Source organism: Plectropomus leopardus, chromosome 2 (assembly GCF_026936395.1).
Source record: "Plectropomus leopardus strain MGB_pleo_1.0 chromosome 2, ASM2693639v1, whole genome shotgun sequence".
In the NCBI taxonomy this organism is placed as follows: Eukaryota; Metazoa; Chordata; class Actinopteri; order Perciformes; family Serranidae; genus Plectropomus; species Plectropomus leopardus.
The window spans coordinates 2,974,575-2,993,750 of record NC_142177.1 but is presented as its reverse complement, the minus strand read 5'-3'; the positions used below and the strand labels follow the sequence as shown (position 1 = coordinate 2,993,750).

At 39.6% G+C, this 19,176-nt stretch overlaps 1 protein-coding gene across 4 annotated transcripts in view; it reads left to right on the top strand.

Annotated features, from left to right (window-relative positions):
• The first annotated feature begins 394 nt into the window (after positions 1 to 394).
• plxnb1b (plexin b1b) overlaps positions 395 to 19,176 on the top strand; it is a 152,004-nt gene continuing 133,222 nt past the window's right edge. For 2 of the 4 annotated variants that reach the window (XM_088082924.1, XM_088082911.1), the window contains exon 1: positions 395 to 1,113. The gene's annotated coding sequence lies outside the window, so the exon portion shown is untranslated. Of the gene's footprint in view, positions 1,114 to 15,442; positions 15,522 to 19,176 lie in introns of those variants that run through there. The other 2 variants (XM_088082929.1, XM_088082918.1) reach the window with 2 other exon arrangements.

Sequence of the window (19,176 nt, the reverse complement as noted above, 5' to 3'; positions counted from 1 at the left end):
CTGAAATGTCTTTTACAGCCACTTTTCTTCTCACATTCATTCCACATTCCCATCATTGGGAGGTTCATGTTTGTGTGCCAGATCATTTGGTTCAGTGTTTTGTTCCAGAAAGTATTATTATTATTATTATGATTATTTTAAATTATCATTATTTTAAAACAAAGAGTGGGTATCACAAATTAACCCTTTGAACCCAGAGCACATTGGTCTTTCAAAAACATGGGGAGAAGGCAATATGCAACCTGAGAAAGAAAAGTCCCACAAATTACATATTTGTTAATTAAGAAAATATTTTTTTTTAAAGCTCAGGACATAGTATTTAAAATAATTATTATTTATGTTTTTATTTTTTTTATTTATTTATTTTTTTTTTTTACAGATTTAGTCCTTGTTGATGTTTCTTTCCTACTTTCTTTCTTTTTTTAAATGCTAATTTTCAAATATTTTTTCTATTCCCTTTTTAAACTAGTTTCTTACCAATTTCTGGGCAATCTTCTCAAGTCGCTGGTGGACTTGTGCCCATGTTTGTTGGAAGGAAACAAGCCAATTTGCCCAGCTTTCAAAGGATTAAACCTGTTTTCCTCACTCGTCAGCTTCCTTCTCTCCCTTTTAGCTTGGTGCTAAAAAATCCGAAAAGAAATTGAACGCAGCACGATATACCCCCCTTGCCAAGCCCCCTGTCTGTCTCCGCCTGTGAAGAGCCGGGCTCTGAGCGCACCACCAAACCTCCAGCACCTCTCACCGGCTACATGTGGGGGCAGAGACCTGCTGAGGAAAACCGGACTGAGGAAACACACCAAACTGAGCAGTAACGTTATTTTTTCCTGCGTGGAATAACTGCAGTGATTTTCCCGCGGAAGCGTCCGGTGGGTAAACTAGTGAAAGTTGGATGCCTGAGGACAAGTCCGGACTGAACCACGGTGGAATTTGTGAGCTCGTAAACCCGAGAAATAACGAAAAATCTGTGTCGGCTGGTCGGTCTGCGTGTATGACCTCCGACTGAAGACAAATTGGATACTTTGAATGAAACCAGCGAAAAGTTGTTGGCTTCACCGGAACGAGGAGCAAAGCAGCGTTTGGAGCAAGTGAGTGAAGAGTTGCACACGGGGCAAGGTGAGTGGCAGTCTGGGCGGTGTAGTCCGCCTCCACCGAGCACCATCTACTCCTCTGCTTATATTCGTGGCTAACTTAAATTAAAAACTGCGTATGTTCTCTCACTTGTTTCCCTGTGACTGACCGAGCCTCTGTCATATGAACAGATATATCAATGAAGTCGTAATGTCATTTAAATAACTTTTCAGTACAAATGTTTCTTTTGTGTGCAAATTTAACCCTTGCCCACTTTGTTTTCATTTAGCCTTCAGCTCATTAACCCATATTAGCCACTTTAGCTAAACTTAGGTTAGCTTCTTAAAGCTCACTTAACCGCTCCACAGTGAGCTTCAGTGGAGTTAGCTAACTTGTCGAATACACATCCTCTGGCGTCGTCGCTCCGAGGCAGCGGCTCGCATTAATGTTAATTATTTTCTATGAGGTGTGACGAAACATTTAAATGCAGAGAGCATGATAGCGCCAAATTTCTCAGTATTACTCAATTTACAGGCACAGCACGACATGTCAGAGCAGCCAGCGTTTGGCTAACTAAACCCCGGCTCATCTTCACTCTAACACGCCATGCTAGTGGGACTTTTTTTTCTTTCCCAAACTCATTTACATTATCCCTCAATCAAAACAAGTTCAGTCTTATATGGAAGTAGAAAGAGTGGAAATCACGAAAGGTCCCACCAGACTATTGCAGTGTTACAATAACATATATTGCCATTTGATTAACATTTCCTCATCTGTAAATTATGGCCCCCAAGGAAAAATTTGACATCTGTTTTGTCATATACATTTTTTTATTTTTATAAAATAAAAATAATATAAAAAAATAAAATAAAAACATAAATAATAATATAAAATAATATTTTTTGCATCAAAGTTTATTAAGTGGTCTAAAGAGAAAAGCAATTGATTTAATAGTTCTAGTAGTCTTCCAAAAGTTTGTTTTGTAGCCTATTTGCTAAATTAGGCTAATAATTTATCCAATAAAGACAATTCAGAGTTGGTGTCTGTGTATTGATACAATCTTGCCACACAATATATTGCAATACTCGGTTGCATCAACTTATCTCCGCCCTTAGAAAGTAGATATTCTTTTGTATTGCCATAACATATATTGCAATTTTTCACCTTTTTAAATTATATCCTCAATCCTGGAAAAATGTTAATATCGGATTTATTTATTTAGATAAAGTTTTAAATGTAAAGTTGCTCACTTCAATCATTTTAGTGCAACAAAAATGTGTCTATATGGGAGAAAAAGCAATTGCTTTTATTTTCTAGTTTGCTACATAAAGTTTAAACCCTTAAACCTGAGCAAATTAGTTTGATTTTCTTCAAATCCATGGGTGGAAGGCAACAAGCAACTTAACATGGCCCCAAAATTATCTAAAAGAAAAGAAAAACTTAAGAGAAAATTCCCTTAATGTTACTGGAAAAAAGAAGCTAAAAACAAGAAAATGACATTTAAAAAAACTGCTGAAAATTATTAAAAAGGTATTTATTTTATACATTTAATATGCTTTTACTGTAACATAATTTTGAATATAAAATTATAATGATTTTAGTAATAGTTTTCTGGACATTTGTCTTAACAGTAAATGTATGTATGTGAGTAATGCAATAGCATATATTGAAATATATTCCTTTTTCAGTTGCAAATTTTGTCTCCAAAGGAAACCATTGTCAGCAACTACTTTATCTAATAAGATCTGAAGTTGTCAATCTGTTCTTTTCATTTCAGTCATTTAAATTGCAGCAAAATCCATCTAGTGGACTAAAAATCAATTGATTTTATGGTTCAAGTAGGCCACTAAGAGTTTAATTTGTAATTAATAATTCATCAAAAATGTATATTAAATGCCTGTGTATAATACACTATTGTCACATATAGTACAATATTGTCACAGAATACATTGCGACACTGTGCCATTTTTATTTTTTCAAATAAAAGTTAGTGATCACTTCTGTATCATATGTGTCTCGCATTAACCAGAGAAGTCAAACTCATGACAAAACTTGTATTTTTTTGTGTGACATACATTTATAACACAACGTGCCTCAAAAAATCAGTTGAAGATCCAAATTATGCGTAATCACATCCTCAAATAATCATTCATTTAGCAATAATCATTCATTGAGCTGAGTACTGTATTGCAATCAAGGATGATTTTTTTTTCATATTTTTACTAAATATGAACTTCCCTTCTAAAAATGCCACCTTCATATGACTATAACATAAACTGCAAATGAAGGCAGTGCAACTTCATATACACAAAGTGAAACGAGCAGGAGAGAATCATGCTGTGGCTGGTAAAAATTTTTAAGATCAAACTTCAGTTTCAGGTTGTCATATTATTTTCTTAACACACAAACTTGTGCCATATGTCATTGCATTCATCAATATACACTTGGTTTACTAGTGTCGTGGCTGGCGGTCCATCACAGGGACTGCCAGTGAGAGTGTGTGACCTTTGTGTTTTTGTGTCCCGTGGGTGATGGACTCCTCTCGCAGTTTAGTGCCTTCCTAAACCCTGTCCATCTGCTCCTATTGCCTCATCACAGAATTGGTGGCTTAGTATAAGCCAGGAAATGAGATTGAATATCCCCTCCCAATGATGATGATGATGATGATTGCTCATTTATTTTGCATCGTTGATAGCATGGGGGAAACTAGGGTGTGCCCAGACATTTTGCTTGCTTAGTCTTGTGCATGCTCACATGATTGTCTGCTTTTCTAAATGGAAGCATGCTTTTTTCACATTTATTTTTTGTTTCTTGTGATGAACCACAACACTAAATGCCACTTTTTTTCTTTTAAATTTTAACTGTACAGTTACAAATATTTGTTTAAACATCTCTAAGATGAACATGTTTTGGGGATTAAGTTATTTTTTACAGTGGAAAAGCACAAGTGTAGCTGCACTAAAATAGAAGGCCATTTAGAGCTTTGTAACATGGTTAATATTCAGTATGTTACATGATGTTAGAAAAAGTGTTAGTCTGATCTGAACTGGACTTTTAAAATACATATAAGCATTTAGTCTGAATGGGATCGGACTGAATCGAATTTCTCGAAATTGAACAAACACACCCAGATAATGTGATTGGAAGTCGAGCTATTCGATCATGTAAACACCTCAGTCGGACTTAAACTGGACAATGAGATCCGCTTGTGATGATTAAAGTACAGTCCCACAACACCAGCATGGAAGCTAAGCGATGTCCTGCTGTGGACGGGGCCACAGCAAAACTTATTTTATCCACTTCATCCAATTCATATCATTTTAAGTGTATACTGTTTTGCTTCCCCTAACCTTCCACAGCAGCTGATGGAGGCAGTGGTAGAGCAGCAGCTCCACTGTTCAGTGGAATAAAATGACTGTTTTTCTCAACAGAGTCTGGTGTTTTTGGTAGAACGGCTTCAAATGCAATGGAGTAGCACATACTGCTTTCAATAAATGGGTTTTCCCCCGCTGCTTGCACACTAGGACAAGGACAGTGGTCCAATTAAATGGCCTAATCAAGCTATAATTGTAGCTCCACTAAACCGTGTCTCTAAACGTACTGATTGTGTTGGACCCACATCAAATTATTTCTGGTTTTCAAGTTCTAAAAAGAAGAGGGGTTGTAGCTACTGAATGTAGTCTCATGTGACAAGTCTAAGCAAAGCCTCCCATCACTTCCTCAAGTTAATGTGGTTAATGTCAGATTATGAGTGTTTGTAATAAGAAAGGAAGTTGAAGTGGAGTCTCTTAAGTGGAGCATGTGTTTCCATTGGCCCAGAAGTGCATCACTGCTTATTAGAAGCACTTGTACCTGGATAAAGTCAGACATGAGGACCAAGGGCTGTCTGGACTTGTAAAATGACCTTTTGCCCTGAGTATAAACGCTGCCATTATGGTGTGTGCACATTTGACCTTTTAAAGGCTTGACCTGTGGTGACCCTAGATGGAAAAATGGAAATTTCATAGGTTGCCAGATCAATGTGGAGAACTAATTATTGTTTCAGTCATTTTGGAAACATTGCTGGCATTTCAAGACAAATGATAGTGAGAAGAATTTTAGCCCCAGTTGATTATTTTGTAAGTCAAACTTAAGGCTAAACTTAAAAATTTATAAACACTTCTCTTTTTTTTATTTGTCAATATTGAATTAAAATAATCTTGCATGCAATTTAACTTGAGTAATTGATAGCAACATCACAGATGTCAGCATTTAACAGACAGGATTTGTGACAGCAGAGGTGGTAAAATGCCCCTGCAATAAACAAGATTCACCTCACAAATTCTGTCACAGTCAAGGTGCCAAAGGTCAGGAGGTGAAGGGGGTTGGGTGTCGACTGCTCTTGTTTTCTCTGTCTGGAAGCTGGAGGGACTCCAGAGAGGATGTGGTGTCAAAACCTTTCATTGCCCCCCACCCCCCGCCTCCAAACAGACAAACATTCTTAATATCATTGTCATCTGCTAAAGTGAGGGCAATGTTGTCTGAGAAGATTCAGGAACGCTCCCGGAATTCGTCTTGCTGAGCATCCGCTGTGTCATTTACGTTGTTATTTTGGTAATGAACAAATGAGGACACATCAAGTATGATCAGGTTTGGGTCAGTTTAGCCATTGATTAACTAATTTTTGTGATTGCAGTTTGTATAGAAGTGTCATTCCAAGATGCCCAGTCAAATGTAAAATAGAGAATAGTCAGGTTCCATTTCATGGTGTCATGGTGTTTACTGCAGTTTTGAACAGCCATACTGGAGGGCTTGGTGATGAGCTGGCCATTACGTAGAGATGGGAGCCATATTTTTCAAATATGGGGTAGGGTTTCTCACACATTCACTTAAACTGGATTTACACCACAAGTCTTGATTCCCAATTCCAATTTGTTGCCTATGTCTGATTTTTGACCTCCTGCTTACATCTACTTTAAAAGTGACTCAATCAGATATCTGCATTTACACCTGCTTAAATTTTGCTTACACTTGAAACAATGTGCATGCATAAACTGAGGTTTGGAAACTGCCCGTTATGGTTTCCAGCCTCCTTGCACTATGCTTTTAAGCTTTTTATTTTCTGTTGGCACTGTAGCAAGAGGGTTTAAAACTGCGCTTTCCCATTGTGAGTTAATGTCCTCATAAATATGTTTGTTTTGATACAAACCCTGTATTTTCGTCGAAACAGTTTCTTCACCCCAAAGGCTTAAAAGACAAGTAACCTGCATTTGACCATTGACTTAAGCCCTTGTCCTCCATTGTTATATTTTCTGCTTTTCAAGCTCATGTAATTACATCATTAAAATGCACCTTTGTTGCATTTTCAATTAGGTATGACTCGCAATGCCAGGGAATATCTAACCTGTTTGCTTAGACTACAGACTCATTTGCAGATATCTGAATCATGTTTGATTTATTTTCACATATGAATGAGGCCTGAAACCATCCTTAGAATAACTGAATTCATGTGCCACACTTTGATGATACATATCCAGTCTGTCCAGTCTGTCAGTACATGACAGAAAAAAACTTGGAATTGAGTCACTTGAACCATGTAGTGTAAATCCAGCCTTATTTGTGGCAGTCCATGACAATTAAAACATCTGCTGCCATGTATATATATATATATATATATATATATATATATATATATATATATATATATATATATATATATATTAGCTGGACAGTTCATTAGTAACGCTATTTGAATACATGTACCATTTCTTTATTCATGGCAACACACTCTTAGAGCACAGAGCTACTCTGGGCACAGATGGAGCAGTAGAATGCGAGGCACAGTGAAACTGCACAGGGTCAAAAGTTTCCTTTCACTCAACTCTGCAGTCACTGCTCTACTCATCCATCTTAACAGATCTGAGGGAATCGACAGACCATTTATCACGCCCCATTTATCACTCAAACTCCCCAAACTGCTGCGGAGGAAAAAAGAACTCACGTTGAGTTCTGCCTGCGCTGAATTCACGGACCAGCAAAAATGTCTGAATTTAGAGAGGGGACACAGGAGAGGGCTTAAGGGAGAAGTTCAAGAACATTATCTACATTGGTCAAGTGAGCAGAGGTGCGAAAGTATAAAACGTCTCTCAATCAGCTACCTCTGTCACTTTTTGGCCTTATACAATCAAATGCAACACCATGAATGCTTTGGAGGGGAGACTGTTTGAAAGTTTACATCTTTAGCACGTTTAGATTCTTGCCCTCTTGAACTTTTTGCCCCACCTTCAAGTGTGGACATAAATACATATTTAAGAAGACACTTTGTACAAACTAGTTTGATTTACTTTTCAAACACACTCAAGCATTTCTACCGTAATATCTTAGAATCTCCATTCATTCAATTAGCTTATTTTCTTAGGGGTCTCTATGGACCAGAAACCAACAGGCAAATTCTTTGCAATGAGTTTTTATCTTACTTTCCTTAGTCAAAGTTCCTTGTTGTTTTTTATTATATTTAGTCAACCTCATCTTGTTTGTTAATGTCAAGGTTTAGCTTACTAAAAGTAAGTAATTTTGGTTCTATCTTAGTCAAAGAAACCTTAACTGTTATATGGTTTTAGTCAGTGAAAACTGTTGACATTTCAGTTTTATTAGTCATTAGATTGTGCTCATTGTGTCCTGCCAGTGTAGTCTTGATGTGGTGCACGCAGCACAGGACACAAAACTGCTGCACTGAAAAAAATGTCTTAAATATTTCATCTCCTCTTTTTTGTCAAAAATAGAGATTTTAGTGAAGTTTTTAAACAGTCTCTTCTTGTGTCAACAATATTGTATGCACAGTTGGTATTTAATGCCATTGACGCCACCCCGTCATAGTCATGTCTCAGTCATTGAAAAACTGAGTTGCTGACTAACATGTTTAGTCTTAGTTTTTGTTAATGAAATAACGCTTCTCTTCTGTTGGAGAGGGCAATAACCCCAAAGGGAATCAAAGTACAAGTTATCCGGAAGAAGGCTGAGACATGTGAGCACTCTGCTTGCCCAGCAGGGGTCGAGGGCTCCTCCACTCCCATAGCCAGATTAAATACTCAATTTAATTATGTCACTGAGCATTAAGTCAGTAACCTTATCAGAGTGGTCTGACTGTTTAATGGGGCTTTGCGAGCCAACAGATGCACCAAGATTAGGGACAATATGCTGGTGGTGCAAACTCTGAGCAGAGGGATAAAAGACGGGCAAGAAATCTGATATGAGGCCCCTCCTGCTAGATACCACCACCCTGCTGTAGGACACCTCAAGATAGCAGACATTAAATATAGCCTCATCAGAGGACAGGGCAATTCAAACAGTTCATAGTGTTCAGAGTTGTTGTCAGTTATTTCAATGCATAAGTTGATAAAATCGGTAGTTTTACGCTCTGTTTTTTGCTGGTCCATGAACACAAAGCCGGAGGAACTTCTCAAGAGTTCTTTTTCCCCTCAGCAGCAGTTTTAGGTGTATAAAGCAGGGTAGGTAATTGATGTGTCAATCCGATCAGAGCTGATCAGATCGATGAATGAGAGGAGCAGCTGGTGCAGAGGATAGTGAAATCAAACTTTTAGACCCAGCGGAGCTACGATGATGGCTAGATCAGGCCAGATAATTGGACTACAGTCCCAGTATACAAGCATCGGGGGAGAATTGATTTATAGACGGGATGTCCGACTCTGCCACGGTAGGTTGAGATATGTCTCCTTTCAACTGGTTGTTATTGGTCCTTCTTCTGATTGACTTAATATGTCACACAGACCAAACAAGTTAGCAAGCAACTAACAGGATGCATGTCTAATGGTGAAAGCATTCATTACTTTTTGGTGCTGTACATTTTGTGCGTAATCTACCTTTTGTCAGGTTTTGTTTCCTCCTTTCTTTTTCCTTTTTTTGATTTTCCCAGGCTTTCTTATGCTGTTGGAGACTTTCAGGTAAAAGCCCGGCTCTGGGATTATGAAGCTTGTGCAAAACTACCCTAACCCTTGGCCAGCTCAGTTAATCTATGACAAATTTATGCAGTGGTTATGCTCATTAGTAAACACAAACAGTGACAAAATTAAAAGACAGCTCAAAGGGGGTGTTTTTGTTTTTTTGCATATTTATGTAGAGTTTCAGGCTGAATTCCCTGGAAGTCACAGCACCATGAATATATGATGGTTTCCTGCCTTACTTTATTACTGGTTAGACTGGTATAAGAGTGCAGCTGTGCTTGGAAAGTCAGACATTACTGGCTGTAGTCACACTTGGATTTACTCGTATATCTCTGCATGTTGCTTACAGTGAACATTACAACTAGGCCCCAAGCTGGACAGGAAGATGCTCTGGTCTTTTCGGGTCCATAATCTGAATCAGCAAAGCCTTAATTTTTGGGGGAGCTGAGGATTTTATTTGATAGCAAGAACAGTGATAACACTCCCCAGGATTCTCTGAGGATTTAATTAGGCTGGGTTTGCCTCTTCATTATTCAGATATGTAAATGGGGACCCAGATATATGCAGTGCTGTGAATTGTAGAATAGATTTGAGTGTTGAAATCTCTTTGAAGCAGCACGTGAAGTACTCTGTATGACTGTGAATTATTAACTCTTCAGGGTACACTACGTGCCTCCACCACATGCAGCTCATGTTGTGTGTGTGTTTGCTCTGCAATTGTTCTGTCATGAGTGAAGCTGGTGTACTTAAGGTCAGTGTTTAAGCTGGAATACACGTGATGTCATGGTTTACCTAAGCACAGTCTGCCTCCTGAGCTTGAACTGGACTAACTGAGGCCAACAAAAGAACTCTTTTACTAACATATCATTGACATACACTGCCTTTTGAAGGGATTGTAAGTCAAACATTTTATTCTGGTATTACAAAAATATGTGAAATGTCCACTACCTCTTATGCCGAACTACATGGCTGTGACATGTATTGTGTTGAAACTGGCATTGCATTAGCACCAAAGAAACAATACCAATGGATAGTCCATCAGGATCTAGGACTGTATCCAATTCAGAAATATTTCAGAAATATTTCAGTAAAATCTAGTATTTTGAGTATTTGACGACTGGTTCTTTTTCATATAAAGTTGTAAAGTTTGGACAGAGTTTAACAGGACACCAAGTGTGACAGCTGCCCCCACCTAACAAGCTAAATGTGTGCTAACAAGGGATCAGAAATGTGCAACAACAGTTTTTGTTAATTCTAGATATTAACCAAAAGCCAGCGACTGCATTGTATTAAGTCGCAGTGATCTGTAAATTCATCATTTCTAAGAGCTTTAAGGTTATTGGTGTTAAGATGACCTTTATCACTGATATATCAAGAAATCTGTCTCATTTTGAGAAATGAAAGGGTTTTAATAGCAAAGTAAGGTATCAGATTGCTGGTATCATACTGATTTTGAAAGATTTAGTGTGAAAATATCTAGTCATGTATGTATTGCATCCACACATCACAGAATAAAATGAGGCACAAAAGAAGTGAGTAAAAGGTGGGAGAGGAAACAGGGGTGTAATGAGGAACCTGAGCTGAAATAATTGTTTTGTGGCATTTAGAAAGTAAAAGTCTGGTTTATTTTTTGCATAGAAAATATTATGGGCTTGATATTTTACAAAAATGGATGTGGACACACAACAGCAGTTTGGCACATTGTTCTGTTTATATAACATTGCATATATGTTAGTCTCTTTGTGGTTTTAGAAAGTATAATTTCGGCTTGTGGTGACTTACAATTTGAGCTCTTTTCAAGCTTGGATGCTCTTGAAACTGTAGGAACAATTCTGAGTGCTTAAAAGGGAAGGAGAGAATTTAACCACCAATCCTGTAGAAGTGTTCCAGGTGAAAAAAAAGTTCACTTCAGATTCTGGGGCAGTTTCTCATGAATTCAGCAAAACCAGCAAAGTGTTATTTTACCTGATTGATTCCCAATTCCCAATAACTCAATTATTTCTTGTAGCAACAACAACACTTTTGCCCAAATTATACTCCCCGAATCTACATTGCCACAATAGCCTGCATGATAAAAATATCAGTTTCTGTTCGGTGTTTAACCCAGAATTTATGACCATCGCACAGGCCAAGTGTGCAGCCAAACATGTGTGACCACATCCATGAATGCAGACAGCCAGAATAGTATAAACACTTACCCTGCCCATATTTATATTCAGCCCTTAAGGTTATTGGGCCTCATTGTATTTAGAGCCATCCGTCATACCAATTACGGTTGGGCAGTATCACTGTATGTTTTTCAATACTGTCATAAATACAGGCGCTCCTCTTTCTATTAAACTTATTGTATGTAGTGCACAGTACGCCCTGCCAGAGCTCAGTCTCTGGTGTCTACTGGTAAAACAAGCAGCTGAGCTGAAAGACACTGCCACATCTGGTGTTGGAGAGAGAAGTCGCAGGAGTGTAAACAGCTGGCGGCCAGCAGGCAGAGAGAGACCGTGTGGAGTAACGCCATGTTTTTTACACCTAACTTGGTGAATTAAAGATCTTTTTCAACTGAACCAGAGCTGGTGATAGTTGGAACAGCGGACCTACCAATTAGATTGCAAGCAAGAGTAACCAAGATGGTTTTACTGAGTTTTATTTTGTACCAGCAACAGTAACTAACGCTGGGTTTTACATAGGAGGCGGAAGCGTGTTAACTGTTGCGCAGCCGCCCTTTAGCAGTTGCCTGGCTGTTCACACCAAGAGCGCATTTCTCCGTACCATCAGAAGCAATTGTCTTTCTCTGCTCCTTTCTAATCACATGGAGATTCTTTCTGTCCCTGCTCTGTCCCTGCTTGTTTGTGTGTCTCTGTTTAAGTGTCTGTGAGTGTTTTTGTGTGTCGTTGTGTGCCTGTCTATCTGTGTGTGTCTGCTCGTCTTTCGCTCCCGCTCTGTTGACACAACAGAGAAGCATGGTGGAAGCACTGGATGAATATATTTATAATTTATCATGTTCAAATCATTCATATCATATCTAATATAGCGTTTATATCATTTGCTTGTGGCTTGCGGAAAAAATAGACTAGATGCCAAAACTATTGCTGCTGGTCGTGAACCAGTTGTGGAGCTCAAGGTTGCGGCATGTCCACTGTGAACGCTCTGATTGCTCAACACAAGCGCCAAAAGCAAGTGAGGGGTAGGTGGTGCACACTTACACAGCCATATACCATATACCCTGCTGAAATTTCAGGAAGGTATGAAATATTATATACTGCCCAAACCTAACACCAATAATGAACTGTATAATTTCTAAATAAAAGATTGACATAATTAGAATTAAATAGAAAGTAGTGTGTGTGTGTGTGTGTGTGTGTGTGTGTGTATATATTGCACAAGATTGAGGATGTGGTTAAAGGACAACTTTGATACAGGACTTTACAGTGGGAGGGAATACTTGAAGAACTAGTGGCTTTGACTGGAGGCATTCAGCATGATTTGATCTGTTTTCTCTTCCTCACACCCTGCTGTCTCACTCACTCACATCCCTCTGCAACCTCCAAACATCACTCTCTCTTGCAAAACTCAATTTCATCCTATCCTTCCTTTCTGCAACGTATTGCTCCTAGCTTTCCGCAGCTCTCATTTTGTCAGTATTCCCTCGTGCCTGCATTCATGCATACCCATGCTCCCGTATCATTTCCCATCTGTCTGTGGGGCTGAAGCCGGCCTATGTAGAAAGCCCTTGAAGAAAGGGGCCCGGCTGTTGAGATAGGGTGACATGGATGAGAAGAGCTTTGTCAGTGCACCGCCGGTGAGAAGATGAGACCTCCACCTGGGGCAGGTGGGGGCGGGGAGGGCAGTGAACACACACAAACACGCCCACACTGTTGTTTTTCTGTACTTCTGAGGTCTATCGCTTGAAGACATCAATTCTTCTACCCTGTTCTTAAGCTTTAATCCTCTCTACTGTCTTAAAACCCCTATTTAAATCTGATCCGAATAGACTCTAATTTTAAACCCAGATCACTACACACACTATAAATTGGATTCGATTCTGTACTTTCTGTACTTTATGGACACAGTTAGGTTGCCACTCAGTGAGTATTTAGGTTCAAACTCAGGCCCTATCACTGTCAGTGTCTTGCAGTCATATTATTGATTTAACATAATGAAATAACATAAATATTAAGCTTGGGCAGTATGTAATGTTTTATACCTTCCTGAAATTTCACCGGAATATACGTTATATGATGGTATAAGTGTGCACACTCCTTCCAAAGGTATGCTACTTACTTTCAGCTTTTCAGGCAGATAAATACACAATATATAAACGCAAAAATTGTTAAGACAAGTAATATTCACACACCAATTTTCTTATTAAATGTAGAAACACAACTGTACATCTTTTAAATTCAACTTTCTCTCTGTAACAGAAAAGTGACTAGGCTTAATTGGTTCGTTAACTCATGATAAAATATGCTTCATTTGACAGAAACAGAATAAACTGACCCAAGCCATCTTGGTCACTCTTGCTAGTAATCCAGTAAGTAAGTCCACTGTTCCAACAATCACCTGCTCCAGTTTGATCAAAATAAATCCAAACCGGTCTCTCTCTGCCTACTGGCTGCCGGCTGTTTACAGTCCTGCAACTTCTCCCTCCACCACTAGGTGCCGCAGTGCCTTTCAGCTCAATTGCCTTTTCCACCAGTAGAGACCAGAGACTGAGCTCTGGTGGTGCTTGCTCTGCAGTACATTCAGTGAGTTTAACTGAAAGTGAAGCGCCTGTATTTATGACAGTATTGGAAAACATACCTTAGGGATTTCTAATAACTCTGGTATACTGATATTATCCAAGCCAAATAAATATCAGTTTCACGGTCTCCTATGTGTAAAACCCAGAAGACCACATCATGCTCAGAACTGCTTCTCAGGCTGTTAGGTATCGTTCTTGATAACAGAGAAAAGGAAAGAAAATTGAAAGCTGTTAAATTAAAAGGTGATTACATCACTGAACATCTGAATTTCAGTGAACATCATGGTGAAATTGGTATAGTCACCAGAGCTCTGCTTTTGATTTCAATTTACTTGCTAAAAAACACAACTGTATACAACTGTATGTATGACAATACTGTCAATACTGCACACAATCAATATGTGCTGTATTAAGGCTTCTCTTTCTGAAGAATAAAAAGATGAAGTAATGCACCACTAATAAAGCAGCTCTGTAAACACATAACAATTGGTAATACGTCCTTGTTAACAGCACCACAAAAACTAGGAAGAAACAAAATTAGCTTGTTTTTTATTTAGATGTTACACTTTGATATGCAAATAGAGATGAGCCCCTTTGATGATGAATGCACATCTTCATGAAATGTAGCCGAATTCTGTTTAATATTGGAGAGCGCTTTGAAGAAGATTGTTATGGAACTCATATGTTGCCATATTGATAGAACCTTGTCCAGCAATTAATTGAACTATTCTAATGAGTGCATTATAATGTAATGATAAAATATGCCTGCTCACTGTGGGAGGGTCTGCCTTTTGGAAAGGAAAAGTTACTGTTGTTTTTGCAGTAGCAGTTTCTGATATGAGGGAAAAACACATCTGCTCAACTGGTCATGATCAAAAGTTCTGCCAGAAACCCTTCAAAGCAGCTGGACGTTGCATTTACTATCACCTCCTGAGCGATGCTCAAATGTAGTTCCACAAAGTGGTCCTCACAGCAGGCGCAGAGCAGTTGAAAAGAAAGCAGAACCCAACGCAATGGCTACATGTTACGTGTTTCTAAGTACCTACAGTGGAAAAAGACCGTGTTATTGCATCACACAGCACCACACTGGGAAATGGCTACATGGGAAATGCTGCCATAACAGCCCCACCCCATAAAAATCTGCTCACTCCCAAGGTCTAAAACTCCAACTAGTTCCCACAGCTTTCAAAGCACTTTAACACACCAGGCACATGAATTCTCACACACACTCTTCATTGACTTAGTGCTGGACTCTGCATGCTTTAGTTTTTGCATCCAGAATGTGTAAACAAAGTGGCGGTAGACATAATGACCTGGAGTTTGATGGGTTCTGATTTTGCATTTTCCTCTGCACCTGCACATTGCTGCTCCACAGAGATGCTGTAAAATGCTATAATGCTGTTTGCATGTTGTTTGCATGTGTTGGTGTGAGGATTTTGCTCGAGCTGAACGGGGTCTTTGCAGCTTTGGAAGGGGTGGTCTGCAGGCCTCGTACCCCCTTCTCCTTCTCTCTGCAGGGGGGTAAAGAGGGAAAGTGGTCCTGCCTCCTTTGTTTCTTTTGTTGGAGAGGACACTGAAAAGACCAGCCAACCAGAGCGGGGGATTGTGAGGAAAAAGTGGGGGTTAGAGAGGTGAAGGCAGACCTCGAGAAGAGAGTGGAAAGGGGGAGAAGGACAGGGAGAGGAGCATGAGAGTTTCTCCTCTGCTGTCTGTCAGTTGGAAAACAGCTGGTGTTTACTGCAGACTCCTTCACTGTCTCCTTAGAGGACAGACAGGTGAGTGGATGTGGCTGAAGAAGGAGTGTCCACGATCTGGAAGATATAACCTCGAGCGTCCAGGCTTCGTCATTCAAACAGCTCCTTTGAAATAAACGCTGTGAAGCTGGAATGTAAACATTCGTTGGTTCATGTTAATTTTGAAAGGTGGAGATTTATTGCAGGTTTTTGGAACAGTAATCGGTGTGAAATGGCTTTTGCTCTCGCTGAATTGTTCTTTGCACTGCGTGTCTGCAGTCAGACAGGTGGCTTATGATTTGAAATAAATGGACTTAGAAGCGCGCTTGAAATTGAATATCATTTACATGACGTCAGCCAGCTAGCTTTGGCTTTTGACTCCAGAGGCAACAATACAAGAGGCATCTGCTGCGGTGACATTAGCCACGTTTTTTTTCCTCACTTCTGGTGAGTGTGTGTGGCTTTTTTGTAGCACGCAGGCAAGCGTGAAAAGCAGCATTTTGAAATACCGACAGCTGACTGTTGCCAAGTGGCAACCATGAAAGCTCTTGGAGAACAGTGAGTGCTCAGTTTCCCTAGAAACGCCCTTTTTCTCAAGACAGCTCCCCCTAAATCGACTCACCCCCCCAACTCCCTTTAAACGTCCTTGGGGGAGGGACCCTCTATCCTGGGAAAAGGGGAGTTGCTATGGAAAGCCAAAGACGAATGTTGGACAGGCGTGTTAAAAGTTCAGGACCTTGGCCGGCTGCTGGTGGACTCCACTCATACAGAACAATGTTCCGGGGCTGTCTGAAACAACCTTACCTAGCATTAGGTATGCACTTTCCTGGCTCAAAAGAAGCCCTGGCCTTTGAATCAAAACAGTGGGCTTTAAAATGGTCTCATAAGCAATGGTCATAAATTTCTCAGCCTGTACTGGGTTATGTAATACCTCAGTTAAAGTAAAATGTAAGATGAAAAAAATAGTAGGCCTATTTAAAGAAAAGTTATGGCCTAAATTTGAAATTCCAAAAGTCAAAAGTATTAAGCTCAGCAGGCATCAGATTGATTGATTTAGTATTGCATGATTTAAATGATAAACTAATCTATCAAATATTTAATTTTACCCAAGGAATGACATGTCCATCACAAGTTACCAGAGCTTAAAGTCTTATTTACAATTTACTTATTTCGTCAAGTTAAAAACTTGAGCTAAAGTATTCAATCCATTAGCTGATGAAGACCATAGGACAGTACCTAACAGGTTTAACAGGCTTTTTTAGGTTGCGAACTGTTCCTGGTTTTCTGGCACTTTTTCTTAAAAAAAAAAAAGATGCATTTTGCAATGTTTTTAGCAAGTGGCAACCTTTGGAGCTGAAAAATGAAGTCAACAGGTAAGTGGTAGAATGTCCACTTGAGGCTGGCTCCAAAAAAGTCAATCCCAATAGACTCCATTGTTAAGATGCCCAACTTTACAGCAGACATAAATATATTTCTACAAAAAACAGTGTTGGCCTGTAGCCCATAGCTAATTTCAACATTCATTACAACTGTACAGGGGTGGATTTTTATTTAACTCACCCTTTTACGTTTTAGTAAGGCTTAAATAAACGCATAATTAAGGTTATGGCTGCTTCAAGTGACAGGCTGCTTGCTGATTGTGTCCATGGTGGTTGTGATAGACAAAATGCCGAAACTCTAGGCTTTGAAACAAAAATCCACACACCATTGGGTGTCGTCACAGTTGTTACATCCATTATTTGTATACAGTTAATGGTTTTTAGGTGTATTTTTTTGCAGTGTAATTGTTGGAGCTGGTATAAATTGCAAAAAAACAACAAAAAAAACGTGATTTTTTTTTTTTATAAAACCACACGGCTCTGAGTTCGTGATTAATGTTACCACTAACAAGCATATTTAATCCCACTCATCTCAACTCTTTGTCTTGTTCGCGTTCCAGTCATCTCTGGGTGTGTTTTGCAGTTGAAATTGGTGTCATTTGTGTTCCACCACAACTTGCTCTGTGCGTTTTCTCACGCAGTGCAAAACAGTTTTCCTCTGCTTGTTCATGCAGAGCATCAGAGAATTGCCTTGCGCCGTCTTTGCAGTGTGACATTTGTGTTGCTTATATCTGCGTCTTCACAACCACAAACAAGGAAGTGAGTTTGGTTAGGTTTTGCAGGGGACTGCTATGACTGGTGAGAGTCACTGTTAACTGTACTGATTGGTCAAATGTGCGGACAAGTTGCAGTGATTGGATAAAATTATACAGTGGCACAGAATTCCCAGGGATTTGTTGTATTTGTGTTCATTTTTGTGAATGGAACATTCTGGAGGGGCTAACAGGATGCTGCTGAAAGGTCTGGAAAATGCTCGTAGCTTGAGTTGAGATCTGATTAAGTTTTTTTAGTTTTTTAGTTTGCAGTGGAATGAAATGGAAAAAAGCAGCAAGTTGTTTTGTCCAAAACCCCAGTCAATGTTTGCTATTTTTAACTTGATAAAACTTTTTGCCATTGATGGCTACAGGAGCTGCTGGTAGCCTCATGTTATCCTGATAAAGTGTCACTTGACTTGTCATTTACAGACAGAAGACATGTTTCCTCAGCAGAGCATATTTTACAACCTGCCCATCATGTGTCTTCTTACCATGACACTTCCTGTTGGCTCACACTCCCACTAGGGTCAGAGGTCACAGGGCTGTGTTAAGCGTGCATTGACACAATACTCCCTCAACAGGACCGTTTTTCCCCACTGGAGTTTCTCACAGCAGCACGGGGTACTCTGACTCATGTTGACATGTTTGTATGTGTGACTGCATCTGTGTGTTTGTACATTTGTGTGTGAATGTGAACGCCCTGTGAGCCCACAGTGTTTCCTGGCAACCTCTGCCACTTGCTGGTAAGCTGAACTGTGGTGCGCAGTGTCGCAGTATACAGCCTGCTCTGTTGCCCCACTGGGTTGGATTTACAAGGCTTTGATTTAGACATTCCTTAAGCCGATCTGAAATTTTGGTTCCATTCCTCGTTTACTGTTCTGTAATCCTGATGAATAAAACCAGAACCACACTGTGCCACTGACTCCCAGTCCAGAGTATGTGCTGTGTGTCTGCACACCATGCTGCGCTCGTGGCGCAGTGTGAAAGTGGTAATGTAATAGCTTACAACATACTAGACCTGTGTGTGTACACCAATGAGCCTCAGGGCAGCTTTCATAAATAACACTCTCTTCATGTTATTAATGGAGAGCTTAGGGTTTTTTTCTTGCTTACTAGGAATAATCTTTTCCACCCGCTCCACCTCAGCAGCTTTAATCTGGCTGCAAATGAACCAGGCCTCTGTTTCCAGGGTTATGGAGCACTCTTAGGGTGGGGGGTGTGAGTGTGTGTGTGTGCTGTTTTCCCCGCCTCCAAAGTTCATAGAACTCATCAGCAGTTCAGTGCTGATATTCGTAGTTATTCCATGAGTGATACACAAGATAATGTGGATGTTACATGTCCAGTTAACATTGTTTCACTTAATAAAACAATGTAATGGCAATTAGCCTTTAAATCAAGCATTACAATGGATTACACCACACTGGTAAAAGCGTAAAAGACACAAAGAACAATTGTCCTGTTGTTATCTTTACCACCAGAGGGCTATAAAGGCAGAGATATTAGTGGGTCAGTGTTAGCGAGGTATGTTGAGAAAGCAGAAGTTTTCAGAGACACAGGGTTGGT